The sequence below is a fragment of the Anabrus simplex genome, chromosome 4, assembly GCF_040414725.1.
Source record: "Anabrus simplex isolate iqAnaSimp1 chromosome 4, ASM4041472v1, whole genome shotgun sequence".
NCBI lineage: Eukaryota > Metazoa > Arthropoda > Insecta > Orthoptera > Tettigoniidae > Anabrus > Anabrus simplex.
In genome coordinates, this window is record NC_090268.1 from 122,291,590 (window position 1) to 122,313,977 (window position 22,388).

Here is a 22,388-nt window from a genome sequence, read left to right on the forward strand (position 1 = left end):
GGGGAAAGAGTACTTATCTCTTAGTTGAATGACGACAGACAATGAAACTGTGAGAGAGTAACATTTATATTTATGCTATGAAGGAAGACCGTTTAATGAACTTGCCTGTTCTGTGTGTGGCTACTGAAGTAGAAGATTCACCTAGTTTGCACCCGGCACTAAAATGCCTACAAGTTTTAGCTCGCCGACTCGCAGGCAGGGGGTTAATCCCAGTGACACTCACAGATCAGGTGAGTGCAGACATTTACTTTTATTATTATTATTATCATTATTATTATCATTATTATTATTTGAGATTGGATTTCTTGGCAGAATTTTAGCAGATTTTTAGTAGTATTTAGCGGATCTTCAAAATATAAGTTGGCAATACTGTCCCCCATGTGCAAATTACTCGTGATTGCACTTGGAGTAGACACAGAACTATGCACTTTATATCCAGTTAATAATACCCAGTAGCAGTCAACAGGCCGGCCCCCGTGGTGTAGGGGTAGCGTGCCTGCCTCTTACCCGGAGGCCCCGGGTTCGATTCGTGGCCAGGTCAGAGATTTTTACCTGGACCTAGGGGCTGGTTCGAGGTCGATTCAACCTATGTGATTAGAATTGAGAAGCTAACTGACGGTGAGACAGCGGCCCCGGTCTAGAAAGCCAAGAATAACGGCCGAGAGGACTCGTCGTGCTGACCACACAAGACCTCATAATCTGCAGGCCTTCGGGCTGAGCAGCGGTCGCTTGGTAGGCCAAGGCCCTTCAAGGGCTGTAGTGCCATGGGGTTTCGTTTGGTTTTTAGGAGTCAACAATGAGTTCCACAACAAAAGAACTACCTAATTTTTACTCTGTGTGGTAAACAATACTGTAAATAAAGAAACAAGCTGCCAATACAAAATAGCAGCGGTCACTTGGTAGGGCAAGGCCCTTCAAGGATTGTAGTGCCATGGGGGTTGGTTTGGTTTTTAGCAGTCAACAATGAGTTCCACAACAAAAGAACTATTTAATTTTTTACTCTGTGTGGTCAACAATACTGTAAATAAAGGAAAAGGCTGCCAATACAAAATAAGACATTTGTTACATCAAATACCGACGTGGAGGGTACTTCATGCCCATTCGTATTTGAATGCTTCTGTATACACTAGAGATGGTAACAATTAGTAAACCAACTACATCAATCAGCACCACTGTTAGTAACAATAAATGCATTTGACAGCCTTTTGTTTCAAATATTAAAAGAAATAGAGGAAGAAATAGCAGGTGGTGGGTACAAAGTACCCATGTATTCAGAGGGTTAATATTATTGGTTGTTATGTCCCACTAACTACTTTTATGGTTTTCAGAGATGCCGAGGTGCTGGAATTTAGTCCCGCATGAGTTCCTTTATGTGTCACTAAATCTACCGACACTAGGCTGATGTATTCAAGCACTTTCAAACACCATTGGACGGAGCCAGGATCGAACCTGCCAAGTTCGGGGTCAGAAGACCAGTGCCTCAACCATCTGAGCCACTCAGCCCGGCAAACTGAAAAAGTTTAATGTTACATTACTTATACAGTAAAACCTCTCTATAATGGACATCTCCGGGATCAAAAATAAAATGTCCATTATGAAGGGGTGACCGTACGAGAGAGGTTATGAAACCGGTACCATTAAACATAAGTTGGAACACAATAATTCACATATGTGTTATCAATTCTCACAAATGTACCTTTAATTGTAAACTGTATACAGCATTGTACAATATACTGCACTGTACTCACATGAGAAAGTTGTAGGGTCTGCTGCAGCTGTGATGTACTGTATTAAAGAGACACTCCTATGGAAACCTCTACTGAGCACACTGTACACTATTACCATTCACCATGTTAAAATGAAGAACATATGAGTTTTTGAAACTTTAAATCAATATGTAGATGTAGCAATCTCTAGCACAGTACAGTAAAACATTAGCACTTGAAAAAATCCTTAATGTTCGTTTGTTTTGTCCATTTCGGTTTAGCAATGATATTTTCACTATGTACAATTAAATCATGGGTCAAATTTACACCCTTTTCATCGCTTTGTTTATAATAGAATTCTTTCAATCGCTTAACAAAGCCGAGAGCCTCACTGTACGAGGTTATTGGCAGCACATTAATTTCCATAGTTTCTTCAAAGTCGTCATTAGCATCACCTTCACTCCCGCTTTCATCAGAATCTTCATTTTTGTCCTTCCCTTGGATTGACTGAAGAATCGTTTTCATGTCTCCACTCTCACACTCTGTTGGAATATCTGAATCAATTTCACTTGTACACTGTAACCTGCTGCATAAATCAACTGTCGTGTTGCTCCATGCTGTCAAGAAGGGTATCCGATTCTATTTCGGGATGCCCACCACTAGCGGGAAACCCAGCTTTCAGAAAGCAGTTACGAATTGTTGAGGCCGTAACGTTTTTCCATGCATTGGTTCTCCACGAAATTGCTTGGAGAACATTCAGTCCCTTTGTCAGTGTTTGAAGGGTTACTTCATTCCCGTCAAGTTCTGATACTATGTGCTTCATCACTAACTGTCTGTATATAACGTTGAAGTTTTGGATCACTCCTTGGTCAAGCGACTGAGAAACTGATGTTACATTTGGTGGGCAAAAGACGATCTTCACATTTTTCAACTTAATTGTATTCGGATGCGATGCTGCATTATCGAGGAATAATAACACTTTTCGCTCCTGGCGTATCATTTTTCTGTCCAATTGTCCTAGCCACTGTCATTATTTCTCTGGCCATCCATGCTTTCCTATTCGCTTTCCATTCAATGCCAAACTTCGTAACGTCCATATTCTTAAAACACCTTGGTTTTGCAGCTTTTCCTATCACAAGGGACTTCTCCCGTTCTCCACTCATACTTGCACGCAACAAGACCGTGATGTTCTTTCGCACTTTTCCACCAGTACAACGATTTCCTTTGAAACAAAAAGTTTTGGTCGGGTAAAGCACGGAAAAAATAATCCAGTTACATCGGCATTCAAAATATTTTCCAGAGCATACACGTCTATGATTGAAGGTATTTTTTGTTGCCAGTTTTCAACAATCTCCGTATTAACACCGGATGATTCTCCGCAAATCACTCTGAAGTTGATACCATGTCGCCTTCTGAATCTTTCTAGCCAGCCATTCAAGGCTTTGAAATCTCCAATACCTAATTCTGCCATGAATTCTAACGCTCTTGCTTGTATAATTGGTCCTGACAAAGGGACATTCTGACTTCTTTTAGCGAAACGCTCTAGCCTTTCCAACGAGAGCTCCACTACCACTTTGAAACAGTTTAATGCGCTGTTCGTTGCCATTTAAACGCCAATCTTTCACTAGTTCCTTTTGCTTTTTCGCAATTTCAGCTGCCTGTGTCTTTCCAATCTTGAACACTTCGGACAGTTTACGCACACCACACTTCTCACATTTATGATAGTCTATTATGCCGACCTTTTTTTTAAGAGTTAAAAACTTCCTCGAAGCCATGTTTACACCAAGTTACTAACGCAAAACTGAACACATCAAAAGCCCACGAGACAATGAAAAGTAACCTGAGTACCTGACATGGAAGATACGAATTCCAGCGCTGTTGAGCATGTCAGATCACACAACTTCGGGAAGTGATAGCGTAGCTTAGTGTTGCCTTCCAAGAATGTGTACAGCCTGGACCAAAAGTTACGGTGTCTGCGATTCTTGGAACTACCGCCTGTGCAAAAAGTAAGCGAATACATACTTGTACAGGACACAAACACAGTATTTTTTAAAAAAGAAAGTGTCCGTTAGGAGAGGTTTAATTGGAGTTTCTCGTGGCTGTGGGGTGCCCGTGTCCATAATAAAGGGTGTTCGTATAAGAGGGGTAAATTACTCATACACAACATGGTATTTAATTACGAACTTAGAAAATCGTCCACCAATGAGGGGTGCCCGTTAAGGCAGGTTTTACTGTATTTATAAACAAAGGAGGAAAGCTGTTCAATTAGCGTTGTGGAATAATAATGAAAAACTCAAAATCGATCTAAAATCAGCCAGCGAACACTTTAACTGTCTCTTGTATATTTCTAATAAGGGCTGGATTATCTGGTGAATTTCCTCTTTCTGATGGTGTCCATCAGGGATCTGTACTCTCACCTTTCCTCTTCATTACCGTCATGGATACCGTTACAAGAGATCTACAGAAATCTGTACCTTGGACTTTGCTCTATGCTGACGACCTGTTTTTGGCCTCTGAGGATACGACTAATCTAGAACAGGCATGGACCAACCACCTCGCAGAATTTGGACTATGGCTCAACATCAATAAAACTGAATATTTGACAAGAGATCTAAATGATCTCAATGCAATTCAAATTAATGGTGTTGTCCTTCCAAAGACAATGTTATTTAAATATCTTGGCCCGAAAAATGCTGCAAATGAAATTTCAAATCGTGTGAGCAGCGCATGGCTGAAGTGGAGCTCAGTGGCTGGTGTCTTATGTGATAAGAAGATTCCAGACCGGCTAAAATCTAAAGTTTATCTCTGATGTGTCCAATTGTTCTGTATGGTGCAGAACACTGGCCTTCTACTAAGGAGACGGAACAGTGACAAGGCATGTTGGAAACAAAGACGCTCTGATCGACATCCGGCTTGACACTTCACGATCATGTCAACGACAATCAAGTTAGCAAGCGATATGGAGCAGCACCAATCATTGAAAAGATTAGGGAAAGCCGTCTCCACTGGTATGGCAATATACTTGGTGCTGTTGTAACAACAGGTGCAAAGACTGGATTGACATTGCTGACTGATGGGAAAACCGACACACGAGACGTTGGTGGCTTGACATCATACATGCAGAACTAAAAGTTGCACGCCTTCATTCTGATATGGCACACAATCATGTAAAGTGGTGACAGAGAGCCAAAAATGCAGACCCCGCTAGCATGTGGGACAAATGCTGAGGAGGATGGAGAAGATTAGGAGGGTCACTGAGTGCAGCTATGATAGGTGACTAAGACAGTTTGTCTCATTCAACAAATACCAAAGCCGGGCTGAATGTCTCAGACGGTTGAAGCGCTATCCTTCTGACCCCAACCTGGCAGGTTCGATCCTGGCTCATCCCGGTGGTATTTGAAGGTGCTCAAATACATCAGCCTCATGTCGATAGATTTACTGGCATGTAAAAGAACTCCTGCAAGACTAAATTCCAGCACCTCGGCGTCTCAGAAAACTGTAAAAGTAGTTAGTGAGATGTAAAGCCAGTAACACCATTACAAATACACAGTGGTTTCAGTAGATCACCTGGAAAATTAATTAACACCTTACATCTGCAAGCAGTGCCTGCAGTAGAAGCATCTGTTTATTGTGAATATTTTGTGACCAATTTCGTTATTTCGTCAATAACACTGCTAAATTTGATTTCCACTTTTCATCAATAGAGCTAAACCAAAATATAGTTGACAGCATATTTGCAGTAGAATACTTTTTTTTACATATGTACAAGAAACATGAGTTGTTATCTTGTCAGACATTACATTAAAATGCATTGAAAATGATTTCTCACTATCATTAATGACTGGGGTCCATCAAGCCTTCACTGATGCTTCCAAAAATCTGATTTCAAGGAAAGCAGAATGACAATCACATTGACATCTTCACCTGCTCTACCTAAACTACCAACTGGATTCCTAAACACTGTGTATGGTTCAAGATATTCTGATGTAAGTTCTTGTAGGATGGGAATTTGCTTTATTAGACAAGAGACTTCATCATATTTTAAATCACATTTCATTATGCTTCTTGAATCCAAGAGCGATTTCAGATAATTTTGTCAATTAGTTTGTGATTTTGCATTTTGAGCCAAATTTGTAAAATTTTGCAAATATTTTGCGATTTTTCGCTTCACCAAAACAGGTGCCTTTATCCATAAGACAAAGGCTGAAAAATGTAATGTTTCAATGGCCTTCCTCAACATTCCTAAGGCTTTTGACAATGTTCTAGGGATTTCGTGGAACGCAGAGGTGTAAGAAGGTGTGGGCATGAATGGATGGACAGAGAAAACATCAACTCTAAAATTTGAAATTTTATTTCTTTCCTTGATTTTTTGTTTCTTTTCAGATTTTAAACTTTGTTAAACACTAACAGTTGGATAGTCAGAAGGGGAGCTCTTCAGCTCTTATACAAATAGTTATTCAAATCAGGTACAATACACACAATGAATTTTAAGAGATGAGTTAAGTAGCTCAAACGTTCCACTATTATCAAGAGCACTAATGCTCCAACCCATTACAAGTCACCAGACTGGGCTCCAAAATTTACAACATTAGAAAGAGCGTCATTGCTCCACACAATTAATTAGGAGACTACTCTCCAAAATGTACAAGATTAAAGCCTCTTCAAAGCACAATCTGATTTTTACAAAAAAGAAACAGTAATCTCTGTCTTATCCGCTGAACAGTCTAAGTTACATTTAAATAAAATAAGAGTAGTTAACTTTAACAGGGGAAATAAATACCCATTCTACATGGCCTTAGTGAAAAAGAAAAGATTAGAGTTATTGACCATAAATCAAAATGTTAGGAGGCAAACACTTGCACTCCTTTGAAGATCACTTGAAAATACTTAAAACCCTATGTGGGTTTATGGCCCGAAATTACAGAGGCTAAGCCTAATACTACGGAGGTGACTAGAAAGTTTTAAATTACAAAAGGAAAATTTTAAAGTTTATGAAATCATAGTCACCTCAATACCAAGTTGAAGGTGAATACAAGAGGGTTCACATTCTTTATTCCCTAAGTTAGGGTAAGGTTTTAGACCAGATTGAAAATTTAGGCTATGTTAGAAGATTACATTAAGAAAGGATTTTGAAACCTTCCCCTGGAGTTAGCTTTCTGAGACTATTACATGATTAAAAGATGCCTGCCATTACCTTGAGCTGGTGGGCCTTCCAGAGATGGACGAGGCAAATCCCCGTACCTCCTCTATGAACACACACTAAACCTCTTGACTGGAGCAATCGAAAGATAACATGGCCCAAAAGGTCCCAGCTTTTATAGCGGAGAGGAAGGTTCCAGAATTCTCTGGGCCGAAGCCCTATACACATCCCCCAATTGCTATTGGTTACAAAATTAAATTCCAAAATTTGTGACTGGCTAAAATTTAAAGCAGACAGGAAGAGATGGAAGTGCTAGTAACCTTAGAACACCAAAAACAAAATACAAACAATTCAGTTTTGAAAACCTGGGCACAACAAAATCCTCTTGAAATTTAACTGTCCATCATCTCACCAGAGGGAGCACATAAATCGACAGTAGAGTCATCTGGAGATAAAGTTCAAAACTTCTTCAGAAATGAGTTTTACTGTTCATATTATAGATGGCCTTCTAAGGGCCGATATTATAATGAGTATTTGAACTGAAGATTGAGTTAAACTGTAACTTGAGTTTAAACCGATGTTGAGTCTTATAATGGCCGGCCTAAGTTAAACTGAGGTGAAGAAGGAAATATATGTTCTTGGTAGCAGTGACTTGTGAGAAAAGATGACTGTCGATAATGTTTTGCAGTGACTTGCAAGAAAAGATTACTATCGATAGTGTTTTGTTTACTTCTTGTAGGTAAAATGGTGGATAAAAGCAATAAACGTTGTCCGAATTTTACTTGTAAGGAAATAGAATTGCTTGTGCAATTAGTACAGAAATATTTATATAGTCCGTGAAGCTGTGTCCTTATGAATTCCTCCGAAATCTCCCATTTTAATAAACATACTATGGGAGACATAACACCCCAATGCTATTAGTAGCTGACTGAGGGGTTCTACAGCATGATTTGTGAAATAGAAGGAAGTTGCTTTATTTTCTAAAATTTACACTTTTGACATTCAAACAGTTCAAAAAGTCCTTTTTACATTCTTACCTTTTCGTTGCATGTTTTATTCTAGCACCAATTTGCTGAAATATGGTTATGATAGTCTGTTTTGTAAGCTTAACCTATTTAGAAACTAGTTTTCCATTCCATATATGAAAGTGACGTTCCCTTGCTCGGAAAACTCGTAGTGCCCGTGGTCGTTCAATAATTTGAACCACTTCTTCGTCATCGCTTAGTATTTCTTCAAACAACTCAAAAATATCTTTGAGGTCCATTCGTTCTGCCATGTTGTAAGGTTATGTATTCTTAAACTTCAGTTTAAACGGTAGATGAATGGCAGTAAAATTAATCTCTAGTTAAACTTACGATTAAGTTTTATAATACACGACTAACAGATAAACCGAAGTTTAAACTGAACCAACAGTTTAAACCTCTACTATAATACCGGCCCTAAAAGAAGCTTAGTTAAATGTACGGAGTTGGTGTACCTCCCGTACAGACAATATTGGACATAACCACCTCAGAAAAGTACCACAGCATTCATATGTGCCAGGGGCTGCTGGGGCAAGGCAGTAAAGGTATGCTCAATTCGCCCTGAGGGACATGAATTTGCTTCCCCGCCAGGAAGTCGAAAATTGAAGGAACCAGATTTCCAGTTCTGAAGGTGTACATAGCTCTGAGGTTCGCTCAGCCTAAACCAAAAATCACCCTTTGTCTTCCAACACTCCAAGGGCCTTCAAGGCCTGTATAGAGAAGACTTGGCTTTGCTACATATTTGCCAATTAAACTCTCGCATCTTACAGCCTCACTTCAGGAGAACAATATCACAAGAATAAAAATCAGTCACACTAAGACTAACACCATCAAATTAGATAAATTAGGGGTATCATGGAAGATTCGCCGCTCTCACTATTTCTTTACAACTTTGCGACTGATCACATTCTATAAATACAGCAGAAGTCCGTTATAGCGAGAATTCATAACAGCGAAAAATTTACTCCCTATAGCGAATTGTCAAAAGTCGGGAAAACCCCATACACATTAAAATCGATATGTAAAAGCAATCAGTTTGTCCAAAACCTGCATTTCCGTGGATGATTGGATGATGTCCACACTACGGTTTACTCGTTTGTTATTTTTCGAAATCCCATACTAGGTGAAAGTGTATGTTTAATTTCATTCTGAAAAAAATATAATATCTTATTTCTCCAAATCCAAGATGACCCCCACTTTTTACTTCAAAAAATTTTAATCAGGCTTAGAAAGTCCTTTGTAAAATTGTATGAATGCCTTTGTTGTACAGTATGCATTTTTAGACTATCTTTAGATGCCAAACATTAGCTTTCGTTATGCCGTACTTTTTTTGCACCTACACAATTATTCTTTATTTCCGCGGGTTTAATGACAGTAAAATTGGCATCATAATACCGAGGAGAATCCGTTGAAACATTGCCAGCAATACCTATACTGTGTGTCTCTACAATACGACGATCCACCAGGAAAATATTCTTGGTATCTATAAAACTGTTTCTTTTTCTCAGTGTCAGATATAACTGGCTACCTCTACCCATACATCTTGCTTGCCGGGTTCGGCCAGCTTCAGCGGCTAGTGATGCATAGGCTTAATCGCGGACGTCAAAGGTCAATGAACGAGTTTACTGCGCCGTGGTATGCGCATTCCGCCCTTGCGTTTTTCGTACACATACCTCACAATTTCATCTTCGACTTCTTTAAAGCGCCCTTGTTGCAGATCACTGGATGCAATTTTTTTACAGTATGCATTTTTTAGCTACCTTTGCCTTCACGCTAACGCCGAATTTTGGCTTAGTTGGCCTATGCTGTATTTTCTTGTGGCTGCACAATTATTCTACATTTCTGAGTGTTTAATAACCATTAACTGAAAATTGGCATTATAATATTGACAAGAAACCGTTGAAAATTTGCCGGCTATACCTATTCCTCGTATCTTCACAATATGACTTCCCATCACGAAAATATTCCTGTTGTCTATTAAACTTAATTTTACTAAGCATCAGGTACAGTATACGTGTTACAGCTCTGCCACTCAGTAGTCGATCTTTCTAAGAATTCAAAGGCTCGCATGTTTTGATGCCATTCTGCAGATTTGAGAAACGTTTTTGTAGAGGCTAATAGATCATCAGTCTCTCTTCACTATTTCTCGAGATCCAGTGATGTTACACAGAGGCACTGTACAACAGTTGCAGTGGCTAGCGATGTATAATAAAGAAAAGTATTACAGAACTATTTAAAATAGTTATATTTGATCTGCCTTGTCAATACACTTACTAATGAAAGAAAACTATTTATTTAACCATACATGTTTCGGGAAGTCAACCATTCCCTTGATCAGTGGTCAGTTCAAAAAAAATTTAAAAAAATAAAGAGGCGGTCGTTTATTGTCAAGGAGTTTTGTCTCTGCGCGGGAGAGGTGTGAAAAGAGGCAGCGTGGTTTCTGCGGTAGTTGCCAGTGGTGTCCATTACTGTTAGGCCGCAAATGCAATACAATCCTTGATTTTTCGCATGCGATTCAGAGGAAAACCGTCCTTTTGGATTCAGAGAAATACGGTATCGCTCCCGAGGCTTCTGTGGCAAACATTTCAGTTTTCTTCTTCAAACAGCGTCACCTAACCTAACCGTATATTTATCGTGAAAAATTTCAAACGCATGTAGAGAAATTATAACCACCTCGCTAAAAATTTACATAGGAATAACCTTTCCGAAATTTAACTAGACGCGAGAAAGTATGAACTATCCTCTGAAATCAATGTTGTACTCTGCCATATCTTGAGGTGTATCACATTCTTACTTAATTTCAGTATCTTTCTTCTTCTTCTGCTTTTGCTACCGCTTTTTTTTTCCCCCCCCACACCTGTGGGATTGCGGGTGCAAACTAGGTAGCACAGGTGTATTTGGCCCTGTTGTACGGCCGGATGCCCTTCCTGACCCCAACCCGCCATGGAGGGATGTAAGCTCTATTGCGTGTTTCTGTGGTGGTTGGTAGTGTGGTATATTGTCTGAATATGATGAGCAGAGTGTTGGGACAGACTAATATAGCCAGTCCCCGAGCCAGAAGAATTAATCAGAAGCGATTAAAATCCCCGACCCGGCCGGGAATCGAACCCGGGACCCTCTGACCCGAAGGCCAGTACGCTGACCATTCAGCCAATGCGTTCTTACTTAATTTCAGTATATAACATTAAAATTAAGATATAGTTTACTTCAGCCTTTATTTTTAATGAGTTAACAACTGCTATCGGCCACGTTATTTTCGCATTTATTACGAAGACGTGTTATTCTCTTTTGTTTTGAATTTTTTCTTTAGAGAACAGCAGTTGACGGATATTACTAATCGACTCTAATATCGCTTTTGAATGTCGACGAGAGAGCTCGCAAATGCACACAGCGAGAAAACTATACCGTTCAGAAAATAATCGATCACATTTTGTGGCAAACGTTTCAGTTTTCTTATTCAAACAGAGTCACCTATCTTAACTTAACCGTACTATACATATGATGAAAACATACTTCAAGCGCCAGTAAAGAGCTGATAACCTTCTCGCTATAAATTGACAGGACTGTCGTATCTTGAGGTGTGCCTCATTCTTACTAAATTGCAGTATTCAGCATTAAAATTAAGCAATTGTTTAGTCAGCCTTTACTTTTAACAAGTTAACAACTGTTATTGGACATGTTATTTACTCATTTATTACGAAAACATGTTCTCTTTCATTTCAAATTTTCTTTATGGAATGGCAGTCAATCGGTACTACTAATCGACTTTGACGCTGCCTTCGAATGTCGACGAGAGAACTCACTAGTGGACATAGCGATGAAACAATACCGAAGATGATCGATCGCATGAAATATAATGGCTGGGGTGCATAAATATCGGTAATGGAAAAATCGTGCGCGCTTAATCGCTCGTAATAACGGATGTGTCAATGATAGGACTCTCGCTGTAGCAAAAGGATAATACACAGTTTAATATAGGAATTTCGAAGGGACAGACAACAATTGCTGTTATAACGGAGTTCTCGTTATATGCCGCACTCGCTATAGCGGACTTCTACTGTAATTCCAATATTCAGTTTATACAGGTTACTGGAAATTATACATTTTCCAGCTAACTCATTTTTGGTTGCCACCGTTTCGCACCAGTGTGCCAATTTGGGCTCATCAGTTGGTACCTAACACGCCTACCAAGACACATGGCTGGTGTATATAGTGGAGGCCATTGGATAAGCTACTTGGAGCAACAGGAAGTGACAATGCCCCATGAGAGACTTAGTCTCTTTTACAAAAATTGATGCCTGCTAGGCGATCAGAAAATTATTTCAGACAAGGTATGTGAAAATCCCATTGCCTCAGAATTTGGGTTTCAACTTGCAGACAGCCTTCGCCCTCTAAGTGTTCTCGGGTTCACCGATGATACTGTCTTGATTAGGAAGAGCAGAATCTGAGACTGAACTAACGAGGATGTCAATCAAAAGTTCCAAAGAAACTGGGCTTCATCTGAATCACAATTCTGAGGTGATAAATACCTCCAACAAGCAACTTGCAAAGGGTGACCTTTGCAACGACTCATTATTTTGATCAGTTCTACCATATCATCACAGGAGAGGACTTGATATCTTGATGTTAACTTTGATTATACAATCACTCAGTTCCCTGTCAACCTTCTGAGACCTTCAGATGGAACTTGATACACTAGCATCATCACAAACCCTTCACCCTGACAAAAAATCCTCTATTCTCAATTTCCCCATCTCATATCTACACTTTTCAGACAATTCCTACGCAAACAAATTCCCATAAGTTCTTTGATGGTGCCGACAAGATGATCAAATGTACACTTAAAGAGATCTTAAGTCTGCCTAACGATACTCCTGATGCCATAATTTACACCCATAGGAAATTTAAGGCTGTTGATATTTTCACAGCAAGATGGGAAGCAACCTTACAACAAACGAATGGGCTTAGATGTTAAAAAGGAGTAAATAACCCTTATGTTAACAACACAAGAAAGCTCGATGAGGAGAGTATACAATGTCTTCAGAATCTTGGCCTCACAGATGATGTCAATCAAAATCATCATACCAGAAAAATTACGCTTAGAAATTATGAATTTGATATGTGTTGTAATCTTTACCAAAAGGGCAAAGGAGTGTTTTATTTAAAGAGTACCTGCCTACAAATAAATGGATTTCTAATCATCATGAGACCAGCGCAGACGTAAGTAATTAGAGGCTCCTCTTTTCATCACGACCTACAATTCAAGCAAGTTTTCTTTTTCTCAACCAGCGTTTCTCCTCTTAGATCCACCTTTCTACAACTGTGATGTTAAGCCCGGCACCAGTTTGTGCACTTTTTAAGAGAAGTTCCTCCTACAGCTCACAATATATAATAGAATCAGCCTTCACTAAAAAGGAACTTGAATTTTCCCAAGATCAACACATCAAGAACTCACTCAACCGCAATACTTGCATAATCCACACATCATCTGTGTGATTAAGTCTCTAAGTTTTCCAAATGTGTGTTTCAGAAATGATTTAACTTATTTGCATGTTTAGCGTATTAAAAACATCTGACGTCCTTTAATTGGCATTTTGTCAGAATCACCCATTGTCTTTTTTAAGTGTTTTAATGTATCCTTGTTTCAATTTTTCTTGATCTTTTAACTATGGTTGATGATGTCCAAAAGTAGACGAAACATGTCCCATTCAATTAAGTCAATGTTATTCTGAATAAGAATAAAATATTTATTGTATTGTAAAGGTGTAATTTTTACTAAAAATTAACACAACTCTTGTTCAAGTGACAATACAGGCTAACAAGGAAATTTGTTTCTTGCAATCGTCATGGTTTAACAAGCAGCGAGTGGCGTAGATAGAAAATGGTGGCTAACGTGGCAGTGTTTTGAACTGTACCTAAAAAAATCCATATAAATACTAAATTAGGGTTTATTGAAATATAATGCAAATCAAATAAATCAATTAAGGGAAAATACCAGCACTGAAAAAGGGCAATACATACATGTTTGATGTCGACCCAAATGGAAAACATGTCAACATTACGTGACCTCATCAATTCTTTTAAACACCAGGCATAGTTATTCATATAATGTTTCCATTGAATAATCAGTGACCTTGCAACATAATGCTGTGATGTTAATATCTTTTGCACTGGCTTAATTTGATCATTCCATCAGAGAGAAGAAATTAAATCCAAGCGTGGACGTCTGTTATCTTTTTAAATCATTTTTCAACAATTCCTCTCGTTAAAGAATTCCCCACATCAAGGAGCAGATAAAATAACAATAATAAATTAAACCAGAGAGTGTACGACCAAGGAAGTTTTCATCAAAGGGCAGAGAGAAAGCTCTCTGGACCAGTGAATGGAATTCCAATCTCAGAGAATAATATGGACCTGCACACACCCACAAAAGAATCGAAATAACATGGCGCCCTCCAGGTCACAAACGACCAGGACGGACACCAAACAAATAAACAACATCGCACCCAAGAAATAACAAGGCATGGTAAAGAAATAAATAAAAATTAATTTAGCTGATCGACACGTCATCCTTACACCCCGCTCATTCATCCTTACATTCATTCAAACATACGACTTTTTGCCCTCCTAGGCAAACAATACCAGCAGATTGGTACGAGTAAATAAATCAAGGCAATTCGTACAGTGCAACTAATCATTTCACAAATTAGGTCTCACATTAATTATAGATACAGTAGAGTCTCGATTATCCGACCCAAACGGGACCTGGAGTATGTCGGATCAGCGAAAATGTCGGATAATACAGAATTACTTTGAAAATTAACTAAAACAAACAGGAAGGCCGTACTGTATTACTAAAACAATAACATGTTTTACAGCACTCTATTTATTGAATTATCAGTTCAATTGCACAGTACATGCAGTATTGAACGAAAACATTCCAAGTATCTTACGAAAAGAAACTTGCCAACAATCAAGGATGAAAGGAGTTTCCGCCGATATTTCCTCTTCAGTGTTTCCAGTACACCTCGGTCCACTGGCTGGCATAATGACGTCACGTTAGGAGGGAGGAACATGAATTTGATGTCACCACTTCTAAGTTGCTGTTCATTTGGGTGTGATGGAGCGTTGTCTAGTTGAAGAAGAGGTTTTCTAGGGAGAGTGTTTGAAGCTAGAAATTTTTCTACAACCGGAACAAACTGTGTAACAAAACAGTCTTTACAGGCAACCTTGAGATTCGTGTAATGGACTAGAAGAGCATTAACAGAAATATTTTTATAAATGCCCTAGGCTTCTTTGCTTTACCAATCATAAGCAATTTTCCTTTTAAGTACCCAGTAACATTACTACAGGCAAGAACAGTAAATCTTTCCTTACTACGCTTGTAGCCAGGTGCAGACGTCTCGGCTTGGGCTGCGAGAGTTTTGATGGCAGCATCTTGAAATTTCGCCTAGTCTCATCACAATTTAAAATCTGTTAACCGGTTAATCCTTCAGCAAGTATTATTACTTGACATTCCTTTTTAAATTTCACAACCTCATCGGATTTAGCTGACAGTTTTTCTCCACAGATATTAAGCTGCCTAATTCCGTGCCGTTTTTTTCCACCAATGAAGCTACCCAGCACTGGCAGTAAATTTAGGGTCCCCTTCATTAAACCTCCTTCTGGAAATACACCGCCTTTTCTTGCAGAAGGGGGCCAGATATAGGCAGGTCCTTTAGTCTCCACCAAAAGTTGAAAATTAAGTCTACCAGTGTCGGATAACACGGAATGTCGGATAAGCGAAGGTCGGTTGAGCGAGACTCTACTGTACTAAGCTCAGCCAGGGCAATTGGCAGCAGGACGTTCGTTGACCTCACAGTCACGGGTACACCCATCACATACACACTGCGTACGACCAGAATGGATCTCCCAGCCGACACGCAGGGCATACCTCCAAACAATGGCAAATATTTCATAGTGAAGCTCATCAAAAGAAACAGAGACCCAGCTATTAATGCACCACAATCACGTCCACAACTCACACACCAACCATTCTCACCCCTAGTACAAAGATGCGTATTGGTCGGCCATTATACAAAGAAAAAAAACAGAGAATGCAGAAATAATATCATTTCAAACTATTACAGTACCTTCAATATCAATCATCGAGGCATGATAAAGATGCGGTAGTTTAGGTCAGCTTTAAATCTATTAAACACCCATTTGAAATGTAAAAATGACGTTCCTGTGTGTGAGGCCTCCATGATTAAATTAGCATGCATAAACACAAACCGATTCTTTCCAAAGAGATGATATTAAAAGTCTCGCCAAAATAATGATCCTTCGTGCTCGTGACTGAGGGAGCTGCCCTCTATCGATTGAAAGCAGAAATACATAAGTCACTTGAAGTAAGTATAAATAACCACCTAATCGATACTTGTAATAAGTCACTTGAAGCGAGGCAGATACATATTCATTGAGACAGGGGTAAAATCATTTTAGAGAACATGCTACAGTAGCATGTTTCAGGCCATATTTCTATTTATTAGCCCCATGTACGGACGAGAGCGTAAACCGGATTTTAACCTGCACAACAGTTGAGTTCCTCAATAGTGTGATTATATAAGTCCGGAAATGGGGCATGCGCCCAAGATACAGTACTACTGTGGCATTTGCCAGGAATGAATGTAGAAAATTATATAACTCCGGGAATGGGGCATGCGCCCAAGATACAGTACTACTGTGGCATTTGCCAGGAATGAATGTAGAAAACCACATGGAAAACTGCATTAAGGATACAGTATCCACTGTCAGTGAATGGAATATGAATGTGGAATCTCCGGGTGGTGCAGCTTCTTATTCCTAATGCGGAGTGGAGTGGATTTCTCGGCTGCGAACGTGGGTCCCTTTGAATAAATGTGTAATTTACTCAATATAACATTAATTTTGTTCTAATGGGTGTCTGTACAAGCGATTTCTAATTATTAGTAAACTGCGTTAAAATAAGTCGAATTTGTAATAGTATGACTCTCCAATTTTGATATGGAGAGTTTCGACTGGAAACATTCGATGTTTTTCATGGAACGACTGACTATTTGTTACAAGAATACTTTCATTCGACTGAAATCATTTGACTATTCAGTCTTCTCGACAGGAAGTAATGAATACTTTCGTTCGACTGAAAACATTTGACTATTCAGTTGATAGTTCGAAGGGACTATCGCCCGATTAGTCGATTGTGGTTTTCAGTCGATAATGCCCATCTCTAATCACTATGTACAAGAACGTTGAAGAATCTACATTTAATATGAATCCAACAATCGTATTCGAATCTCACGCCAACCAACTTTGGAACTGGACAAGGAAAAAAAGAGAGTGCCACTTAATACATTCAGAAATATAAAAGCAAGAGGATTGAATATATCAGATTCATGGTCAGCACAAGGGGAACTGTAACATCTTTTTTTAAATTACCTTTTGCAAAGATTGCATATTTATAACGTATTATGAAGAAAGTAGCCCTTGCAGTCCTTAAAGGATATATTGCAATACTCAGGCACCAACCACACCAACGATGACTTCTTCCATTGCAAGCCACAAAAGGCGATACCATGCTGAATGACCAGCAACCTCCACTACCAGATATAAATGTAACACCTTCTGCAGCTTTAGCTATGTTCGTTAAAAGGACAGATTTGTACGTTTAAACTGTGATGTTTCATTTATATTATACTAGCAAATGTACCTGTGCTTCGCTATGGTGTTCTACACTGTATACAGATATCGAAGTAAATTACTGTACATAATGTGAATAAGATTGTTTAAATTGCACGTCTCTTGGTGTTATCCGAGAAATAGCATAGGGAGGTCCACAGACGATGTTTCCAATGTAAAGTGTGAGTTGCGGAGTTGTGATGATAATGGCAGGTCAACTTGTTTACTGCAATTCACAAAAGAGTTGAGAATTTTCATTCAAAGGCAGGTCCCATTGCATACTGCGTGGCCACAATTGATTTGGGGAGTTTTCATTACAATGGCAGGCCCCATTTCCTTCTTTCAGACAGATTACAGTTGAGGAATGTTTATTATAATGGCAGGCACCTTCCCTACTGCTAGTCGAAATTGAGTTGTGTTACCATAATGACAGACCCATTTTCCTAAAGCCAGTCATACCTAGCTGGCAAGTTTCCATTATAATAGCAGGCCACTTTGCGTAACGTCAATCGCATTTTAGGTGGGTAAATTTGTTTATAATTTTTTTCTAATTATTGGTAAAATGCGTTAAAATAAGTCGAATTCGTAAGAGTACGACTCTCCACTTTTGATACGGAGAGTTTCGACTGGAAACATTTGAATGTTTTTCATGGAACGACTATTTGTTATAAGAATACTTTCATTCGACTGAAATCATTCAACTATTCAGTCTTCTCAACAGGAAGTAATGAATACTTTCGTTGCCTACTGACAAACAGAATCCGGTAAAGGTGTTTTGAAAAAAATTGCACACTCCCTTGCCTTCTGCTAGTCAAATCGAGAAGAAGATTATTCATTACAATGGCACACATAAGTTGGAGGAGGACCCCATTCCTACTGCTAGTCAAAGACGATGTGGGGAGTACTCATTACAATAGCAGACGCCCTCCTGCTGACAGTCACTATCGATTCGTTAAGTATTAATTACAATGGCAGACACACCCTTTCTAGATCACTACAAATCGACTTCAATGAATAAATATCGATCGATATGTTCACCTTCATTTGCAGAATAACTGCTGCTAAACGGTGAATCATATCGAAAAACGGATTGTACGATACGACATTTAGCGATCTAAATGGCTGGTCCTATGATATTTTCTAGTATATCGTCTATTTAAAGGTAAGATTGTTTTAGAAACATGGAACAGGGTGAAATTGGTGTAAGGTTTTCACACAGTGTATTATTTTTCAGATACTAATGTGACAGCTTCAAACATGGAATTTGACTCACATATTGCTACTGGGTGGACCAATATTCATGTAGAACTTGATGATCCTATCTTTCTTGTAAGTGATTCAAACCATCAATTATACCTGTACAAAGTGCAAAATATAGGTACAATCCAGAAGTAGAGTCAAATTTAACGTATAAGGGATAGAGATACGACATAAAGACATAGGACCAAAGTTGTAGATCACTCCAAATTGAACCGAGATTGTGCCATCCGTTTTGTGATACGACTTACCGTTTAGCCACCAAATACCTCGAAAGGAAGGTCTGCACCATCATTAATATTGCCTCCATATTTCGATATTTTTGGGGGGTAAAAAATAAAAATTTTAAACATCTCGTAACTCGTAACAAGTATTGATCAGGTGGATCTCTCTTTCTTTCTATGATATATGGTAGATATCAATACGGAACATAATGAAATTAATTAATCAAGATCTCGTAACTTTTTCGTTTGCCAAATTTCTATTTCTAGCTCGTCTGGCAGATTATGCCATCTTGATATGCGGGAGGGGGTTAAAAATTAGGACTTTCAGGAAACTTTTAGGCCCATGAAACCTATAGGTTATCGTTCTTATGAAAATTTGAAATTCCCAGCGTGTCCCCCTCAGAGAATTTTTGTTTCTTCTAGGGATCCTGAAGTCATCAGCTTGTCTGGTACCAAGTTTTTAAGTTTCTAAGATGCCTGGAAGTGTCTTATTAATTTACGTCTGTTTTCATTTTTATACCTTAATTTATAAATATATATACAGTACAGTATATATAAATCGCTCCAAACTGACTTCCATTTATTAATATGGATTATATTTTACCCCTTTCCCTAGTGGTTCTAGGGGCGTCTTACTCCCACAGTATATTTTCCAGGTATAAGTCATACTTGTAACAATTTTGGTTGATAGCCACGCAGGAACATACATACGTCCATTATCTCGGACATTTTGGACAATTAATTTTTTCACCCTTTCTCACCCCCTACGCCAAAGAGGGCTGAACTTGGACTTTAAAAAATCCGGAATGTTACTATTCATCTCAACGACCCAGACAACTACGGATTTGACACTATTTTCGATTATTTTTATATCTCACGTCCCCTCCCCCCTCACACTAAAGGGGGCTAAACTTTTGAGTTTAAAAAAAATTGGATGTGTTAGAATTCATCTCAGTGACCCCGAAAACTATGGATTCGACACTATTTTTTACTATTTTTATATCTCAATCCCCCCTCGCCCCCCAAACAAAAGGGAGCTGAAATTTGACTTAAAAAATCAGGAGTGTCGCTATTCATCTCAGCGACCCCGAAAACTGTGGATTCAACACTATTTTCTATTATTTTTATACCTCAGAACCCCTCCCCAAGTGTGCTACGGATGGCTTACCCCCACAGTGCTCGTCTCCAGATAGTAAGTCAGAAGTGCAACAAGTTTGGTTGAAATTGCTCGAGTGATTTAGGAGGAGATGTGCAGATCAGATGTAAGGCTTTTCAGGCGTTTGCTCTATTAACCAGCGTTTTGTCTTAGGTCTGATACTAGACTCATCAGAGTGGGATGTGTCAGACCCTACCCACTGACGCTGGGGTGTATGCAGGTGAACTTATCAGAAGCCTATTATAAGAGGCACAGTCTAATAACTGCATACGGGAGATAAATCTCCACAATGGAGGAGATGTGACACACACATGCACACACACACATATATATATATATCTCCATTTTTATATATAGTAAGATATGCAAACATTACACTTTGTCCAATGTGGCAGCCCTTGCCTTTAGAATATCCCCAGAAACCTTACCAATTCCAGCTGCTTTTCTAGTTTTAAAACTTTTACATCTTTTTGTAAATATCTTTGTTATCATGGGTAAATTTCTAGTATTAGTTACTTCCTCTACCATTATCCTTACATCCAACTATCTTTACACATGGCTGACTAAATATGACTTTCTGTCCTTCACAGATTAACTTAGTTACCATCTGTTGGTCACGTTTTCCATCATTCGCACGATATTCCTGGTTAAAATTTGGTGAACTGAAATCATCTGCGACAAGTCATGTACCTTTCTGTGTCATTCTCCACATAGCTGATTATGTTTACCAAATAATTTTGTGTCAGCATCACCCCTTCCAGGTCTGTACACCGCAAAAGCACCAAATTGCCTTTTAATTTTGGAGATGAGCCCTACACCTAGAATTTCATGTTTCTTATCCTTAACTTTTTCATAGCCTACAAATTCTTCTTTCACTAGTATTCACACTCCCGCTCCTAATGAATCTCTCCCGTCTTTACAATAATTACTCCAGTTCTGGGAGAAACATTTTTTCATCCAGTATATCCTGAAAGTTCAGTGACAATGACTTTATATTAATGAGGCTGTTTTTTACAGATCATCTGCCTTCAAGCTATATTTGTGACATAAATAGTCAACATAATAGCTCTCCATAATTCCTGACTCGTCGGTCCTGTGGTGTAGGGGTAGCGTGCCTGCCTCTTATTCCGAGGCCCCAGGTTCGATTCACGGCCAGGGCAGGGATTTTTACCTGGATCTGAGTGCTGGTTCGAGGTCCACTCAGCCTACGTGATTAGAATTGAGGAGCTATCTAATGGTGAGATAGCGGCCCCAGTCTAGAAAGCCAAGAATAACAGCTGAGAGGATTCATCGTGCTGACCACACGACACCTCATAACCTGCAGACCTTAGGGCTGAGCAGCGGTCGTTTGGTAGGCCAACGCCCTTCAGGGTTGTAGTGCCATGGGGGTTTATAATTCCTGACTAGGTACAAACATCTATAACAACCAAGCACTGTTTGTATACAAACAAAACTTTCTTCAACACTGTTACAAGAATCACAGGCCATTAACAATATATTTAATGAAGTACAATGAACAAGTAGGTACTCACCATAATTTTAAAATTTCCCATTTGGAGGTTTCAAGACCATTCCATTGGCAAATGAGGAAAGACAGGCTGACCTATAACCCAAAAAAATATATATTAGTTAGACCTCAGATATGATAAAAAGATCTATGTAAGGATGCTTCACACTATATTGCAGATGAAAGTACAGTCGTAACTGTTTATTGCAACACTGCTTTTAATGGCGTACTGGATATAACGGTGATATCTAATGCTCTCGTCTAAATCCTATAATTCACTGCATTTTAAAAATCACCTAGCACGACATATTGTATAAAACGGCATGTTTTTATCACATTTCCGAAGAAATGTATCAACTATAACGTCCAATGTTGATTTTTGTTTCTTACACAATGTGAAGCTTATATTCAAACTCATGTTTTCAGTAGATAGTACGTTTCTAATCAGTCTGTCCGCTAAATAGTCAAAACAAGCATCACTCTGAAAATGTCGCAAAAGAAAGGGAAAGTGTTTAATATTGAAGAAAAGTCACAAATAATCTGGCGATTACAAAATAGGGAACAAACGTCAGCATCGCAAAAGAATTGAGTGTGTCACACTCAACGATTTCTAAAATTTGGAAGGACAGAGAGAACACCTCACCTATTAGCCAAGACCGTGTGTAACATCATTAATCAAT

General features: G+C 38.9%; 1 long non-coding RNA gene across 6 annotated transcripts in view; it reads right to left on the reverse strand.

The window, feature by feature from the left end:
- LOC136871682 (uncharacterized) overlaps positions 1 to 22,388 on the reverse strand; it is a 131,056-nt gene that overhangs the window by 80,175 nt on the left and 28,493 nt on the right. For all 6 annotated transcript variants that reach the window (XR_011018038.1, XR_011018036.1, XR_011018035.1 and 3 more), the window contains one exon: positions 21,734 to 21,804. This is a non-coding gene — a long non-coding RNA (uncharacterized lncRNA). The remainder of the gene's footprint in view (positions 1 to 21,733; positions 21,805 to 22,388) is intronic.